The sequence below is a fragment of the Pelophylax lessonae genome (assembly GCF_965119305.1).
Source record: "Pelophylax lessonae genome assembly, chromosome: 3".
NCBI classification, from domain to species: domain Eukaryota; kingdom Metazoa; phylum Chordata; class Amphibia; order Anura; family Ranidae; genus Pelophylax; species Pelophylax lessonae.
The window spans coordinates 8,044-26,484 of NC_138770.1; positions in this window are offsets into that span (position 1 = coordinate 8,044).

Here is an 18,441-nt window from a genome sequence, read left to right on the forward strand (position 1 = left end):
GGAGGGTCAGATGCTGGGATAAGCAAACCAGCTCTGTAAAAACTATTTGATACTGCAGTCAGGGAGGGCCTTGGAAAAGCTCATTGGGATTCCTCAGGATCTCAAACAAATAAATGAATAAATAAATAAATAATGTTTTCAACATTTTTTTAACTCTGCCGTGGCCGGTCCCAAGCCCGTGCTGTGAAAAGAGGAGGGTCAGATGCTGGGACAAGCAAACCAGCTCTGTAAAAACTATTTGCTACTGCGGTCAGGGAGGGCCTTGGAAAAGCTCATTGGGATTCCTCAGGATCTCAAACAAATAAATGAATAAATAAATAATGTTTTCAACATTTTTTTAACTCTGCCGTGGCCGGTCCCAAGCCCGTGCTGTGAAAAGAAGAGGGTCAGATGCTGGGACAAGCAAACCAGCTCTGTAAAAAAAACTATTTGCTACTGCCGTCAGGGAGGGCCTTGGAAAAGCTCATTGGGATTCCTCAGGATCTCAAACAAATAAATGAATAAATAAATAATGTTTTCAACATTTTTTTAACTCTGCCATGGCCGGTCCCAAGCCCGTGCTGTGAAAAGAGGAGGGTCAGATGCTGGGATAAGCAAACCAGCTCTGTAAAAACTATTTGCTAGTGCAGTCAGGGAGGGCCTTGGAAAAGCTCATTGGGGTTCCTCATGATCTCAAACAAATAAATGAATAAATAAATAATGTTTTCAACATTTTTTTTAACTCTGTCGTGGTCTGTCCCAAGCCCGTGCTGTGAAAAGAGGAGGGTCAGATGCTGGGACAAGCAAACCAGCTCTGTAAAAACTATTTGCTACTGCGGTCAGGGAGGGCCTTGGAAAAGCTCATTGGGATTCCTCAGGATCTCAAACAAATAAATGAATAAATAAATAAATAATGTTTTCAACATTTTTTAACTCTGCCGTGGCTGGTCCCAAGCCCGTGCTGTGAAAAGAGGAGGGTCAGATGCTGGGACAAGGAAACCAGCTCTGTAAAAACTATTTGCTACTGCGGTCAGGGAGGGCCTTGGAAAAGCTCATTGGGATTTCTCAGGATCTCAAACAAATAAATGAATAAATAAATAATGTTTTCAACATTTTTTAACTCTGCCATGGCCGGTCCCAAGCCTGTGCTGTGAATAGAGGAGGGTCAGATGCTGGGATAAGCAAACCAGCTCTGTAAAAACTATTTGCTACTGCTGTCAGGGAGGGCCTTGGAAAAGCTCATTGGGATTCCTCAGGATCTCAAACAAATAAATGAATAAATAAATAATGTTTTCAACATTTTTTTAACTCTGCCATGGCCGGTCCCAAGCCCGTGCTGTGAAAAGAGGAGGGTCAGATGCTGGGATAAGCAAACCAGCTCTGTAAAAACTAATTGATACTGCAGTCAGGGAGGGCCTTGGAAAAGCTCATTGGGATTCCTCAGGATCTCAAACAAATAAATGAATAAATAAATAAATAATGTTTTCAACATTTTCTAACTCTGCCGTGGCCGGTCCCAAGCCCGTGCTGTGAAAAGAGGAGGGTCAGATGCTGGGACAAGCAAACCAGCTCTGTAAAAACTATTTGCTAGTGCAGTCAGGGAGGGCCTTGGAAAAGCTCATTGGGATTCCTCATGATCTCAAACAAATAAATGAATAAATAAATAATGTTTTCAACATTTTTTTTAACTCTGCCGTGGTCTGTCCCAAGCCCGTGCTGTGAAAAGAGGAGGGTCAGATGCTGGAACATGCAAACCAGCTCTGTAAAAACTATTTGCTACTGCGGTCAGGGAGGGCCTTGGAAAAGCTCATTGGGATTCCTCAGGATCTCAAACAAATAAATGAATAAATAAATAAATAATGTTTTCAACATTTTTTAACTCTGCCGTGGCCGGTCCCAAGCCCGTGCTGTGAAAAGAGGAGGGTCAGATGCTGGGACAAGCAAACCAGCTCTGTAAAAACTATTTGCTACTGCGGTCAGGGAGGGCCTTGGAAAAGCTCATTGGGATTCCTCAGGATCTCAAACAAATAAATGAATAAATAAATAAATAATGTTTTCAACATTTTTTTAACTCTGCCGTGGCCGGTCCCAAGCCCGTGCTGTGAAAAGAGGAGGGTCAGATGCTGGGACAAGCAAACCAGCTCTGTAAAAACTATTTTCTACTGAGGTCAGGAAGGGCCTTGGAAAAGCTCATTGGGATTCCTCAGGATCTCAAACAAATAAATGAATAAATAAATAAATAATGTTTTCAACATTTTTTAACTCTGCCGTCGCCGGTCCCATGCCCGTGCTGTGAAAAGAGGAGGGTCAGATGCTGGGACAAGCAAACCAGCTCTGTAAAAACTATTTGCTACTGCGGTCAGGGAGGGCCTTGGAAAAGCTCATTGGGATTCCTCAGGATCTCAAACAAATAAATGAATAAATAAATAATGTTTTCAACATTTTTTTAACTCCGCCGTGGCCGGTCCCAAGCCCATGCTGTGAAAAGAGGAGGGTCAGATGCTGGGATAAGCAAACCAGCTCTGTAAAAACTATTTGATACTGCAGTCAGGGAGGGCCTTGGAAAAGCTCATTGGGATTCCTCAGGATCTCAAACAAATAAATGAATAAATAAATAAATAATGTTTTCAACATTTTTTTAACTCTGCCGTGGCCGGTCCCAAGCCCGTGCTGTGAAAAGAGGAGGGTCAGATGCTGGGACAAGCAAACCAGCTCTGTAAAAACTATTTGCTACTGCGGTCAGGGAGGGCCTTGGAAAAGCTCATTGGGATTCCTCAGGATCTCAAACAAATAAATGAATAAATAAATAATGTTTTCAACATTTTTTTAACTCTGCCGTGGCCGGTCCCAAGCCCGTGCTGTGAAAAGAAGAGGGTCAGATGCTGGGACAAGCAAACCAGCTCTTTAAAAAAAACTATTTGCTACTGCGGTCAGGGAGGGCCTTGGAAAAGCTCATTGGGATTCCTCAGAATCTCAAACAAATAAATGAATAAATAAATAATGTTTTCAACATTTTTTTAACTCTGCCGTGGCCGGTCCCAAGCCCGTGCTGTGAAAAGAAGAGGGTCAGATGCTGGGACAAGCAAACCAGCTCTTTAAAAAAAACTATTTGCTACTGCGGTCAGGGAGGGCCTTGGAAAAGCTCATTGGGATTCCTCAGAATCTCAAACAAATAAATGAATAAATAAATAAATAATGTTTTCAACATTTTTTAACTCTGCCCTTGCCGGTCCCAAGCCCGTGCTGTGAAAAGAGGAGGGTCAGATGCTGGGACAAGGAAACCAGCTCTGTAAAAACTATTTGCTACTGCGGTCAGGGAGGGCCTTGGAAAAGCTCATTGGTAGTGTTGAGCGAACACGGACTGTATTATTCGTGTTCGTACCGAATAATTGGATTTTTTGTACCCGAACACGGACACGGACACTTTACTGTATGTTCGGGTAAAAATCCGTGTTCGGTCGTTTTATTTCCGGGTTTTGCATGCTTTGGCGCTCTTTTCATGGCGGGCTTTCAACAGCCAATCAACAATCGTTTAACTGGTGTGCCTTAAGCCATCCCAGCCATGCCTGCAAATGTCTCAGTAGCTGTGATTGGCCGTCTGAAGCATGTGACCAAGTCTTTATAAGTTCGAGGCAGCCGCAGCGGCGTCATTATGCTGCTTAGATTCAGGGACAGAGCACACATCAACGTGCTGGCTGCTGATTAGGGAAAGATAGGCAGGAAAAAACCATTTGTGTCCGGATAGAATTGAGGGACAGGTCGGAGTGTTTAGGCAGGGCGAGTTGTAGGCATTTTGGGGATAGAGTCTGCTCAATTATAGGGTCAGTGTCTTCTACAAACTACAATCGATATTGCTGTGTGGGGGGTGGGGTCTGCACTCAATCCTGATCTACGATCTCTTCTCAATCCTGTTAGGGACAGAGTCTGCTGAATTTTAGGGAAACTGTGTTCTACAAACTACAATCGATATTGCTGTGTGGTGTGGGATTGGAGATAGGCAGGTGTCAGTGATCCACATCCATTTTTCTGTGTGTGAGCTGCAGTGAACACAATCTTTTTGGGCTGCAGTGAACACAATCTTTTTGGGCTGCAGTGAACACAATCTTTTTGGGCTGCAGTGAACACAATCTTTTTGGGCTGCAGTGAACACAATCTTTTTGGGCTGCAGTGAACACAATCTTTTTGGGGTGCAGTGAACAAAATCTTTTTGGGGTGCAGTGAACACAATCCTTTTTGGTGTGCAGTGAACACAATCTTTGTGGGGTGCAGTGAACAAAATCCTTTGTGGGGTGCAGTGAACACAATCTTTTTGGGGTGCAGTGAACAAAATCCTTTTTGGGGTGCAGTGAACAACATCCTTTTTGGGGTGCAGTGAACACAATCGTTTTGGGGTGCAGTGAACAAAATCCTTTGTGGGGTGCAGTGAACACAATCTTTTTGGGGTGCAGTGAACACAATCTTTTTGGGGTGGAGTGAACAACATCCTTTTTGGGGTGCAGTGAACAAAATCCTTTTTGGGGTGCAGTGAACAAAATCATTTTTGGGGTGCAGTGAACACAATCTTTTTGGGGTGCAGTGAACACAATCTTTGTGGGGTGCAGTGAACACAATCTTTTTGGGGTGGAGTGAACAACATCCTTTTTGGGGTGCAGTGAACAACATCCTTTTTGGGGTGCAGTGAACACAATCTTTTTGTGGTGCAGTGAACACAATCTTTGTGGGGTACAGTGAACAGAATCTTTGTGGGGTGCAGTGAACACAATCTTTGGGGGGTACAGTGAACACAATCTTTGTGAGGTGCAGTGAACACAATCTTTGTGGGGTGCAGTGAACACAATCATTGTGGGGTGCAGTGAACTCAATCTTTGTGGGGTACAGTGAACACAATCTCATACTTCTGAAGGTTTGAGGGTGCTGCCTGTTCCATACTCCCCCTACTCCTCATCTAGCCTTTTAGGGGTACAAACAATAGTAATTGGGGCCTAGTGTGGTTGTGTACGTGTGATATACATACACTTTTTTGGGATCATATTTTCTATTCCGCTATTTAATCAAAAACCTTTGGGGATCAGTTAAATTGGGGGATAGTCTGTGTTGGTACGTGTGAGAGAGATCCACCTTTCCAAGTTGTTGGGGTTCATCTCATACTTCTGAAGGTTTGAGGGTGCTGCCTGTTCCATACTCCCCCTACTCCTAGCCTTTTAGGGGTACAAACAATAGTAATTGGGGCCTAGTGTGGTTGTGTACGTGTGATATACATACACTTTTTTGGGATCATATTTTCTATTCCGCTATTTAATCAAAAACCTTTGGGGATCAGTTAAATTGGGGGATAGTCTGTGTTGGTACGTGTGAGAGAGATCCACCTTTCCAAGTTGTTGGGGTTCATCTCATACTTCTGAAGGTTTGAGGGTGCTGCCTGTTCCATACTCCCCCTACTCCTAGCCTTTTAGGGGTACAAACAATAGTAATTGGGGCCTAGTGTGGTTGTGTACGTGTGATATACATACACTTTTTTGGGATCATATTTTCTATTCCGCTATTTAATCAAAAACCTTTGGGGATCAGTTAAATTGGAGAGAGATCCACCTTTCCAAGTTGTTGGGGTTCATCTCATACTTCTGAAGGTTTGAGGGTGCTGCCTGTTCCATACTCCCCCCTACTCCTAGCCTTTTAGGGGTACAAACAATAGTAATTGGGGCCTAGTGTGGTTGTGTACGTGTGATATACATACACTTTTTTGGGATCATATTTTCTATTCCGCTATTTAATCAAAAACCTTTGGGGATCAGTTAAATTGGGGGATAGTCTGTGTTGGTACGTGTGAGAGAGATCCACCTTTCCAAGTTGTTGGGGTTCATCTCATACTTCTGAAGGTTTGAGGGTGCTGCCTGTTCCATACTCCCCCTACTCCTAGCCTTTTAGGGGTACAAACAATAGTAATTGGGGCCTAGTGTGGTTGTGTACGTGTGATATACATACACTTTTTTGGGATCATATTTTCTATTCCGCTATTTAATCAAAAACCTTTGGGGATCAGTTAAATTGGGGGATAGTCTGTGTTGGTACGTGTGAGAGAGATCCACCTTTCCAAGTTGTTGGGGTTCATCTCATACTTCTGAAGGTTTGAGGGTGCTGCCTGTTCCATACTCCCCCCTACTCCTAGCCTTTTAGGGGTACAAACAATAGTAATTGGGGCCTAGTGTGGTTGTGTACGTGTGATATACATACACTTTTTTGGGATCATATTTTCTATTCCGCTATTTAATCAAAAACCTTTGGGGATCAGTTAAATTGGGGGATAGTCTGTGTTGGTACGTGTGAGAGAGATCCACCTTTCCAAGTTGTTGGGGTTCATCTCATACTTCTGAAGGTTTGAGGGTGCTGCCTGTTCCATACTCCCCCTACTCCTAGCCTTTTAGGGGTACAAACAATAGTAATTGGGGCCTAGTGTGGTTGTGTACGTGTGATATACATACACTTTTTTGGGATCATATTTTCTATTCCGCTATTTAATCAAAAACCTTTGGGGATCAGTTAAATTGGGGGATAGTCTGTGTTGGTACGTGTGAGAGAGATCCACCTTTCCAAGTTGTTGGGGTTCATCTCATACTTCTGAAGGTTTGAGGGTGCTGCCTGTTCCATACTCCCCCTACTCCTAGCCTTTTAGGGGTACAAACAATAGTAATTGGGGCCTAGTGTGGTTGTGTACGTGTGATATACATACACTTTTTTGGGATCATATTTTCTATTCCGCTATTTAATCAAAAACCTTTGGGGATCAGTTAAATTGGGGGATAGTCTGTGTTGGTACGTGTGAGAGAGATCCACCTTTCCAAGTTGTTGGGGTTCATCTCATACTTCTGAAGGTTTGAGGGTGCTGCCTGTTCCATACTCCCCCTACTCCTAGCCTTTTAGGGGTACAAACAATAGTAATTGGGGCCTAGTGTGGTTGTGTACGTGTGATATACATACACTTTTTTGGGATCATATTTTCTATTCCGCTATTTAATCAAAAACCTTTGGGGATCAGTTAAATTGGGGGATAGTCTGCGTTGGTACGTGTGAGAGAGATCCACCTTTCCAAGTTGTTGGGGTTCATCTCATACTTCTGAAGGTTTGAGGGTGCTGCCTGTTCCATACTCCCCCTACTCCTAGCCTTTTAGGGGTACAAACAATAGTAATTGGGGCCTAGTGTGGTTGTGTACGTGTGATATACATACACTTTTTTGGGATCATATTTTCTATTCCGCTATTTAATCAAAAACCTTTGGGGATCAGTTAAATTGGGGGATAGTCTGTGTTGGTACGTGTGAGAGAGATCCACCTTTCCAAGTTGTTGGGGTTCATCTCATACTTCTGAAGGTTTGAGGGTGCTGCCTGTTCCATACTCCCCCTACTCCTAGCCTTTTAGGGGTACAAACAATAGTAATTGGGGCCTAGTGTGGTTGTGTACGTGTGATATACATACACTTTTTTGGGATCATATTTTCTATTCCGCTATTTAATCAAAAACCTTTGGGGATCAGTTAAATTGGGGGATAGTCTGTGTTGGTACGTGTGAGAGAGATCCACCTTTCCAAGTTGTTGGGGTTCATCTCATACTTCTGAAGGTTTGAGGGTGCTGCCTGTTCCATACTCCCCCTACTCCTAGCCTTTTAGGGGTACAAACAATAGTAATTGGGGCCTAGTGTGGTTGTGTACGTGTGATATACATACACTTTTTTGGGATCATATTTTCTATTCCGCTATTTAATCAAAAACCTTTGGGGATCAGTTAAATTGGGGGATAGTCTGTGTTGGTACGTGTGAGAGAGATCCACCTTTCCAAGTTGTTGGGGTTCATCTCATACTTCTGAAGGTTTGAGGGTGCTGCCTGTTCCATACTTCCCCTACTCCTAGCCTTTTAGGGGTACAAACAATAGTAATTGGGGCCTAGTGTGGTTGTGTACGTGTGATATACATACACTTTTTTGGGATCATATTTTCTATTCCGCTATTTAATCAAAAACCTTTGGGGATCAGTTAAATTGGGGGATAGTCTGTGTTGGTACGTGTGAGAGAGATCCACCTTTCCAAGTTGTTGGGGTTCATCTCATACTTCTGAAGGTTTGAGGGTGCTGCCTGTTCCATACTCCCCCTACTCCTAGCCTTTTAGGGGTACAAACAATAGTAATTGGGTCCTAGTGTGGTTGTGTACGTGTGATATACATACACTTTTTTTGGATCATATTTTCTATTCCGCTATTTAATCAAAAACCTTTGGGGATCAGTTAAATTGGGGGATAGTCTGTGTTGGTACGTGTGAGAGAGATCCACCTTTCCAAGTTGTTGGGGTTCATCTCATACTTCTGAAGGTTTGAGGGTGCTGCCTGTTCCATACTCCCCCTACTCCTAGCCTTTTAGGGGTACAAACAATAGTAATTGGGGCCTAGTGTGGTTGTGTACGTGTGATATACATACACTTTTTTGGGATCATATTTTCTATTCCGCTATTTAATCAAAAACCTTTGGGGATCAGTTAAATTGGGGGATAGTCTGTGTTGGTACGTGTGAGAGAGATCCACCTTTCCAAGTTGTTGGGGTTCATCTCATACTTCTGAAGGTTTGAGGGTGCTGCCTGTTCCATACCCCCCCTACTCCTCATCTAGCCTTTTAGGGGTACAAACAATAGTAATTGGGGCCTAGTGTGGTTGTGTACGTGTGATATACATACACTTTTTTTGGATCATATTTTCTATTCCGCTATTTAATCAAAAACCTTTGGGGATCAGTTAAATTGGGGGATAGTCTGTGTCGGTACGTGTGAGAGAGATCCACCTTTCCAAGTTGTTGGGGTTCATCTCATACTTCTGAAGGTTTGAGGGTGCTGCCTGTTCCATACTCCCCCTACTCCTCATCTAGCCTTTTAGGGGTACAAACAATAGTAATTGGGGCCTAGTGTGGTTGTGTACGTGCGAGATACATACACTTTTTTTGATCATATTTCCTATTCCGCTATTCAATAAAAACCTTTGAGGATCAATTGAATTGCGGGATAGTCTGTGTCGGTACGTGTGAGAGAGATCCACCTTTCCAAGTTGTTGGGGTTCATCTCATACTTCTGAAGGTTTGAGGGTGCTGCCTGTTCCATACTCCCCCTACTCCTCATCTAGCCTTTTAGGGGTACAAACAATAGTAATTGGGGCCTAGTGTGGTTGTGTACGTGTGATATACATACACTTTTTTTGGATCATATTTTCTATTCCGCTATTTAATCAAAAACCTTTGGGGATCAGTTAAATTGGGGGATAGTCTGTGTTGGTACGTGTGAGAGAGATCCACCTTTCCAAGTTGTTGGGGTTCATCTCATACTTCTGAAGGTTTGAGGGTGCTGCCTGTTCCATACTCCCCCTACTCCTCATCTAGCCTTTTAGGGGTACAAACAATAGTAATTGGGGCCCAGTGTGGTTGTGTACGTGTGATATACATACACTTTTTTGGGATCATATTTTCTATTCCGCTATTTAATCAAAAACCTTTGGGGATCAGTTAAATTGGGGGATAGTCTGTGTCGGTACGTGTGAGAGAGATCCACCTTTCCAAGTTGTTGGGGTTCATCTCATACTTCTGAAGGTTTGAGGGTGCTGCCTGTTCCATACCCCCCCTACTCCTCATCTAGCCTTTTAGGGGTACAAACAATAGTAATTGGGGCCTAGTGTGGTTGTGTACGTGCGAGATACATACACTTTTTTTGATCATATTTCCTATTCCGCTATTCAATAAAAACCTTTGAGGATCAATTGAATTGCGGGATAGTCTGTGTCGGTACGTGTGAGAGAGATCCACCTTTCCAAGTTGTTGGGGTTCATCTCATACTTCTGAAGGTTTGAGGGTGCTGCCTGTTCCATACTCCCCCTACTCCTCATCTAGCCTTTTAGGGGTACAAACAATAGTAATTGGGGCCTAGTGTGGTTGTGTACGTGTGATATACATACACTTTTTTTGGATCATATTTTCTATTCCGCTATTTAATCAAAAACCTTTGGGGATCAGTTAAATTGGGGGATAGTCTGTGTTGGTACGTGTGAGAGAGATCCACCTTTCCAAGTTGTTGGGGTTCATCTCATACTTCTGAAGGTTTGAGGGTGCTGCCTGTTCCATACTCCCCCTACTCCTCATCTAGCCTTTTAGGGGTACAAACAATAGTAATTGGGGCCCAGTGTGGTTGTGTACGTGTGATATACATACACTTTTTTGGGATCATATTTTCTATTCCGCTATTTAATCAAAAACCTTTGGGGATCAGTTAAATTGGGGGATAGTCTGTGTTGGTACGTGTGAGAGAGATCCACCTTTCCAAGTTGTTGGGGTTCATCTCATACTTCTGAAGGTTTGAGGGTGCTGCCTGTTCCATACTCCCCCTACTCCTAGCCTTTTAGGGGTACAAACAATAGTAATTGGGGCCTAGTGTGGTTGTGTACGTGTGATATACATACACTTTTTTGGGATCATATTTTCTATTCCGCTATTTAATCAAAAACCTTTGGGGATCAGTTAAATTGGGGGATAGTCTGTGTTGGTACGTGTGAGAGAGATCCACCTTTCCAAGTTGTTGGGGTTCATCTCATACTTCTGAAGGTTTGAGGGTGCTGCCTGTTCCATACCCCCCCTACTCCTCATCTAGCCTTTTAGGGGTACAAACAATAGTAATTGGGGCCTAGTGTGGTTGTGTACGTGTGATATACATACACTTTTTTTGGATCATATTTTCTATTCCGCTATTTAATCAAAAACCTTTGGGGATCAGTTAAATTGGGGGATAGTCTGTGTCGGTACGTGTGAGAGAGATCCACCTTTCCAAGTTGTTGGGGTTCATCTCATACTTCTGAAGGTTTGAGGGTGCTGCCTGTTCCATACTCCCCCTACTCCTCATCTAGCCTTTTAGGGGTACAAACAATAGTAATTGGGGCCTAGTGTGGTTGTGTACGTGCGAGATACATACACTTTTTTTGATCATATTTCCTATTCCGCTATTCAATAAAAACCTTTGAGGATCAATTGAATTGCGGGATAGTCTGTGTCGGTACGTGTGAGAGAGATCCACCTTTCCAAGTTGTTGGGGTTCATCTCATACTTCTGAAGGTTTGAGGGTGCTGCCTGTTCCATACTCCCCCTACTCCTCATCTAGCCTTTTAGGGGTACAAACAATAGTAATTGGGGCCTAGTGTGGTTGTGTACGTGTGATATACATACACTTTTTTTGGATCATATTTTCTATTCCGCTATTTAATCAAAAACCTTTGGGGATCAGTTAAATTGGGGGATAGTCTGTGTTGGTACGTGTGAGAGAGATCCACCTTTCCAAGTTGTTGGGGTTCATCTCATACTTCTGAAGGTGTGAGGGTGCTGCCTGTTCCATACTCCCCCTACTCCTCATCTAGCCTTTTAGGGGTACAAACAATAGTAATTGGGGCCCAGTGTGGTTGTGTACGTGTGATATACATACACTTTTTTGGGATCATATTTTCTATTCCGCTATTTAATCAAAAACCTTTGGGGATCAGTTAAATTGGGGGATAGTCTGTGTCGGTACGTGTGAGAGAGATCCACCTTTCCAAGTTGTTGGGGTTCATCTCATACTTCTGAAGGTTTGAGGGTGCTGCCTGTTCCATACCCCCCCTACTCCTCATCTAGCCTTTTAGGGGTACAAACAATAGTAATTGGGGCCTAGTGTGGTTGTGTACGTGCGAGATACATACACTTTTTTTGATCATATTTCCTATTCCGCTATTCAATAAAAACCTTTGAGGATCAATTGAATTGCGGGATAGTCTGTGTCGGTACGTGTGAGAGAGATCCACCTTTCCAAGTTGTTGGGGTTCATCTCATACTTCTGAAGGTTTGAGGGTGCTGCCTGTTCCATACTCCCCCTACTCCTCATCTAGCCTTTTAGGGGTACAAACAATAGTAATTGGGGCCTAGTGTGGTTGTGTACGTGTGATATACATACACTTTTTTTGGATCATATTTTCTATTCCGCTATTTAATCAAAAACCTTTGGGGATCAGTTAAATTGGGGGATAGTCTGTGTTGGTACGTGTGAGAGAGATCCACCTTTCCAAGTTGTTGGGGTTCATCTCATACTTCTGAAGGTTTGAGGGTGCTGCCTGTTCCATACTCCCCCTACTCCTCATCTAGCCTTTTAGGGGTACAAACAATAGTAATTGGGGCCCAGTGTGGTTGTGTACGTGTGATATACATACACTTTTTTGGGATCATATTTTCTATTCCGCTATTTAATCAAAAACCTTTGGGGATCAGTTAAATTGGGGGATAGTCTGTGTCGGTACGTGTGAGAGAGATCCACCTTTCCAAGTTGTTGGGGTTCATCTCATACTTCTGAAGGTTTGAGGGTGCTGCCTGTTCCATACCCCCCCCTACTCCTCATCTAGCCTTTTAGGGGTACAAACAATAGTAATTGGGGCCTAGTGTGGTTGTGTACGTGCGAGATACATACACTTTTTTTGATCATATTTCCTATTCCGCTATTCAATAAAAACCTTTGAGGATCAATTGAATTGCGGGATAGTCTGTGTCGGTACGTGTGAGAGAGATCCACCTTTCCAAGTTGTTGGGGTTCATCTCATACTTCTGAAGGTTTGAGGGTGCTGCCTGTTCCATACTCCCCCTACTCCTCATCTAGCCTTTTAGGGGTACAAACAATAGTAATTGGGGCCTAGTGTGGTTGTGTACGTGTGATATACATACACTTTTTTTGGATCATATTTTCTATTCCGCTATTTAATCAAAAACCTTTGGGGATCAGTTAAATTGGGGGATAGTCTGTGTTGGTACGTGTGAGAGAGATCCACCTTTCCAAGTTGTTGGGGTTCATCTCATACTTCTGAAGGTTTGAGGGTGCTGCCTGTTCCATACTCCCCCTACTCCTCATCTAGCCTTTTAGGGGTACAAACAATAGTAATTGGGGCCCAGTGTGGTTGTGTACGTGTGATATACATACACTTTTTTGGGATCATATTTTCTATTCCGCTATTTAATCAAAAACCTTTGGGGATCAGTTAAATTGGGGGATAGTCTGTGTCGGTATGTGTGAGAGAGATCCACCTTTCCAAGTTGTTGGGGTTCATCTCATACTTCTGAAGGTTTGAGGGTGCTGCCTGTTCCATACCCCCCCTACTCCTCATCTAGCCTTTTAGGGGTACAAACAATAGTAATTGGGGCCTAGTGTGGTTGTGTACGTGTGATATACATACACTTTTTTTGGATCATATTTTCTATTCCGCTATTTAATCAAAAACCTTTGGGGATCAGTTAAATTGGGGGATAGTCTGTGTCGGTACGTGTGAGAGAGATCCACCTTTCCAAGTTGTTGGGGTTCATCTCATACTTCTGAAGGTTTGAGGGTGCTGCCTGTTCCATACCCCCCCTACTCCTCATCTAGCCTTTTAGGGGTACAAACAATAGTAATTGGGGCCTAGTGTGGTTGTGTACGTGCGAGATACATACACTTTTTTTGATCATATTTCCTATTCCGCTATTCAATAAAAACCTTTGAGGATCAATTGAATTGCGGGATAGTCTGTGTCGGTACGTGTGAGAGAGATCCACCTTTCCAAGTTGTTGGGGTTCATCTCATACTTCTGAAGGTTTGAGGGTGCTGCCTGTTCCATACTCCCCCTACTCCTCATCTAGCCTTTTAGGGGTACAAACAATAGTAATTGGGGCCCAGTGTGGTTGTGTACGTGTGATATACATACACTTTTTTTGGATCATATTTTCTATTCCGCTATTTAATTTAACTGGGCCTCCATGCGAGACCTGTGTGCCTTGTTGCGCTGTTTTGAGTACTCCACCAACATGGCCAGTGGCAATGACGCCGTTCTCAGCTTAACTATCCCACTTCCATGCCTCCTTGAAAAAACAATTCGGGCGATGATGGAAGAGGATGTGGCACAGGATGAGGAGGAGGAGGAGGATGAAGAGGTAACATTTCCAAGGCTTTCAGGGCAGTCATTCGCAAGGGGCTCCGAGGGTGGGTTCCTGCACACGCAAACGCCAGGGACGCAATTGTCCAGCAGGGGCACAGTTCTGGAGGATGAGGAGGATGAGGAGGAGGAGGAGCTGGAGGAGGAGATGGAACCATGTTCACAGCAGGGTGGCACCCAGGCCAGCTCATGGCCATCACTGGTGCGTGGCTGGGGGGATACAGAGGACACGGACGATACACCTCCCACAGAGGACAGCCTTTCGTTGCCTCTGGGCAGCCTGGCACACATGAGCGATTACATGCTGCAGTGTCTCCACAACGACCGCCGAGTTGCCCACATTCTAACTTGTGCTGATTACTGGGTGGCCACGCTGCTGGATCCCCGTTACAAGGACAACGTACCGTCCTTAATTCACTCACTGGAGCGCGATCGCAAGATGCGCGAGTACAAGCGCACGCTGGTAGACGCCATGCTGCTGGCATTCCCATCTGACAGCGGGGCCACAGTGGAAGCACAAGGCAGAGGAGGAGGAGGAGGAGGTCGCCAACGCAACCAGGGCACCGCCAGCACCTCAGAAGGCAGGGTTAGCATGGCCGAAATGTGGAAAAGCTTTGTCAGCACGCCACAACAAACAGCAGCACCAGCAGCTCAGATGGAACGTCTTAGCAGGAGGCAGCATTTTACCAACATGGTGGAGCAGTATGTGTGCACACGCCTACATGTAGTGAATGACGGGTCTGCCCCCTTCAACTTCTGGGTCTCCAAATTGGGCACATGGCTTGAGCTTGCCCTTTACGCCTTGGAGGTGCTGGCGTGCCCTGCAGCCAGTGTATTATCTGAACGGGTATTTAGCACGGCTGGGGGCGTTATAACAGACAAGCGCAGCCGCCTGTCCAGAGACAATGTGGACAAGCTCACGTTCATTAAAATGAACCAGGCATGGATCCCACGGGACTTTTCCGTACCTTATGCAGAATAGCAATGGATACCGACCTTACCCACCCATTGTTCCATTTTTGCTCTTTCTCACTCTTTTGGGGTGTACCCTCATTTAAAATTTTTGAAAAGAAGCAGTGTTGGCTACCTCGTCCTCCTCCTCAGGGCCAGATTAATGTAGGGGCTATTGGAGCTGCAGCTCCAGGCCCCTACCTTTTATATAGGCCCCGGGTTGGCCATATTCACTGTTACCGCTCTTCTGTCACTTGTAAACACAGAAGTCTGGCTTCTATGCTCGCTTCCCCAGGCAGCACCCTCAGAACCTCCCCACACAGCGTGAAGGCCGGACAAGGAGGGACAGTTGGCGATGCATGGATGTGTTTATGGGCTTCAGAGACAGCATCCCATGTTGAATTAGGCATGCATGGCTGCACCCTTCCTCCTCTGGGTGCATGGCAAGGCACGGCCCTTAAGGCCCTTCAAAATCCTCAGCACCAAGCCCATGATGCTGTTAATCCGGCCCTGGTCCTCCTCCACCGCCGCTTCCACCTACACCGCCCATAGGTGTGCGCAGCCTATTGCATTAAGGTGTGCACCCCAAAGTTGAAATACACATGCATGTGTTTGCCAGCAGGGAGAGTAATGTATCGGGGCCATGTACCTGTAGGCAAGGAGAAATAGAGCAGAGCAGGTCCCAGGGAGATCTTTCCCATCTCCTCACTGGCAATGCTATGTGCCCTAGGTGATTAGGGTGTGCCCAGGCACACCCAGCACACCCTGTGCGCACGCCTATGTCACCGCTAGGCTTGTGACGGTATCAGATTTTCATGCTGCGATTAATTGATTAAGGTTTTGCCACGGTATACGGTATTATCACGGTATTCTATTATTAAATTTAAATTATTAAATTTCCACCTCACTTCAATTTCATTGCTGAATTTAGGGGCTTTGGTTCACTTATGCACATTATTATATAGTCAGTCAGTACAGACTCTGTGAACCAGGCCTAAAATAGGTCATCAAGCAGTGTCTGGCCTAACTGGTGATAACTGGTTCTGGCGCTCGGCTCCGATCCGATGGCCTGGTCATTAAGAGGGCAAATCCTTGTGGTCAAGAAGTGGTTAAACCTGAAGGAGGTGTTGTTTATAAATTACTTTACTATTGCTTTAGGCCTGGTTCACATGTATGCGGGTTGGTGGTTCACATTTGCACAGGCATAGCAGCCCATTGATTTGAATGGGCTGCTATGCCCTCATTTTCCGCAGAAAAAAGGTGCATGCAGCATTTTTTTAAAATTCAGTGGCCATGAAATCCATCCTGCTTTTGCACCATGCGACTAACCTGCAGTTCCTGCTCTGGCAAGCTTTCTGCATTTTTTGTATACGTGGGCACGGCATTTAAAAATAAACAGTTTGCGTGTGCAGCAACGGCAGGTAAGTCGCATGGTGCAAAAGAAGGATGGATTTCATGGCCACTGCATTTTTTTAAATTCTGCATGCACCTTTTTTCAGCTGAAAACGCAGGCATAGCAGCTCAAGCCCATTCACATCAATGGGCTGCTATGCCTGTGCAAATGTGGGCCCCCAACCCGCATACATGTGAACCAGGCCTAAAGCAATAGTAAAGTCATTAATTGGTTAAACCTGCAGGAGGACCGGTGTTTTTATCTATTAATGACTTTACTATTGCTTTAGGCCTGGTTCACATGTATGCGGGTTGGGGGCCCACATTTGCACAGGCATAGCAGCCCATTGATGTGAATGGGCTTGAGCTGCTATGCCTGCGTTTTCAGCTGAAAAAAGGTGCATGCAGAATTTAAAAAAATGCAGTGGCCATGAAATCCATCCTTCTTTTGCACCATGCGACTTACCTGCCGTTGCTGCACACGCAAACTGTTTATTTTTAAATGCCGTGCCCACGTATACAAAAAATGCAGAAAGCTTGCCAGAGCAGGAACTGCAGGTTAGTCGCATGGTGCAAAAGCAGGATGGATTTCAAGGCCACTGAATTTAAAAAAAATGCTGCATGCACCTTTTTTCTGCGGAAAATGAGGGCATAGCAGCCCGTTCAAATCAATGGGCTGCTATGCCTGTGCAAATGTGGGCCGCCAACCCGCATACATGTGAACCGCCAACCCGCATACATGTGAACCACCAACCCGCATACATGTGAACCAGGCCTAAAGCAATAGTAAAGTCATTAATAGATAAAAACACCGGTCCTCCTGCAGGTTTAACCACTTCTGGATCGCAAGGATTTGCCCCTTTAAAGACCAGGCCATCGGATCAGAGCGCCAGGACCAGTCATCACCAGGTAGGCCAGACACTGCTTGATGGCTATATAATAATGTAATGTGGGCTGCTAGGCGTGTGTGTGTGTATATATATATTTATTAGAGCTGCACGATTCTGGCCAAAATGAGAATCACGATTTTTTAGCTTGGAATAAAGATCACGATTCTCTCACGATTCTCTGTGTAACAAAAAAAAAAAAATTGGGATAACTTTACTGTTACGTTTTTTTTTTTTTTTTTATTCATTAAAGTCTAATCATTGCGTTTGAAAGACTGCTGCGCAAATACAGTGTGACATAAAATATTACAACAATCGCCATTTTATTCTGTAGGGTCTCTGCTAAAAAAATATATAAAATGTTTGGGGGTTCTAAGTACTTTTCTAGCAAAAAAAAAAACTGATTTTAACTTGCAAGCAGCAAGTGTCAGAAAAAGATCCAGTCTTTAAGAGGTTAAACTTCCTTTCTCCCTGGCAGAGGGAAGGAAAAGATACAATGTAATCATTTTTGTTTATAGTTAGGAGACTTAATGCTGAAAGGTGTTAGCTGAGTGAGTGAATGAGTCATCCAGCTCACTGAAATGTATCAATTCACAAGTCAGGCAGACTTGACAGAGAAACTCGGTATTTTAAAAATGCCACAATAACAATACCGTGGCTATGCAATACCGCGATATATCGAATTACCGAAAACCGGCATATGTCTAGTCACCGCCACATCCACCACCACCTCAACCTCCCTCCTACTCCATATGGGCCTCGTCCTTCAGAGATGAAGAAGAACATTGTTTTATTTTTCTGTTTTTTTTTGTTGTTTTAAGTTATTTCCCTATCCACATTTGTTTGCAGAGCACTTGCCATGCTCTTAATTACGTTTTGCTACCATTTGCAGCACTCTAGCCCTTTCCTTTGGTGTTTTAGAGCCATTTTAGTGCCTTAAAGTTCGGGTCCCCATTGACTTCAATGGGGTTCGGTGTCCGGGAAAAGTTCGGTAAAAGTCCGGGACACGGACCCGGACTTTTTTTTAAAGTTCGGCCGAACCCGTCGAACACGGACATCTAGGTGTTCGCTCAACCCTACTCATTGGGATTCCTCAGGATCTCAAACAAATAAATGAATAAATAAATAATGTTTTCAACATTTTTTAACTCTGCCATGGCCGGTCCCAAGCCCGTGCTGTGAATAGAGGAGGGTCAGATGCTGGGACAAGCAAACCAGCTCTGTAAAAACTATTTGCTACTGCG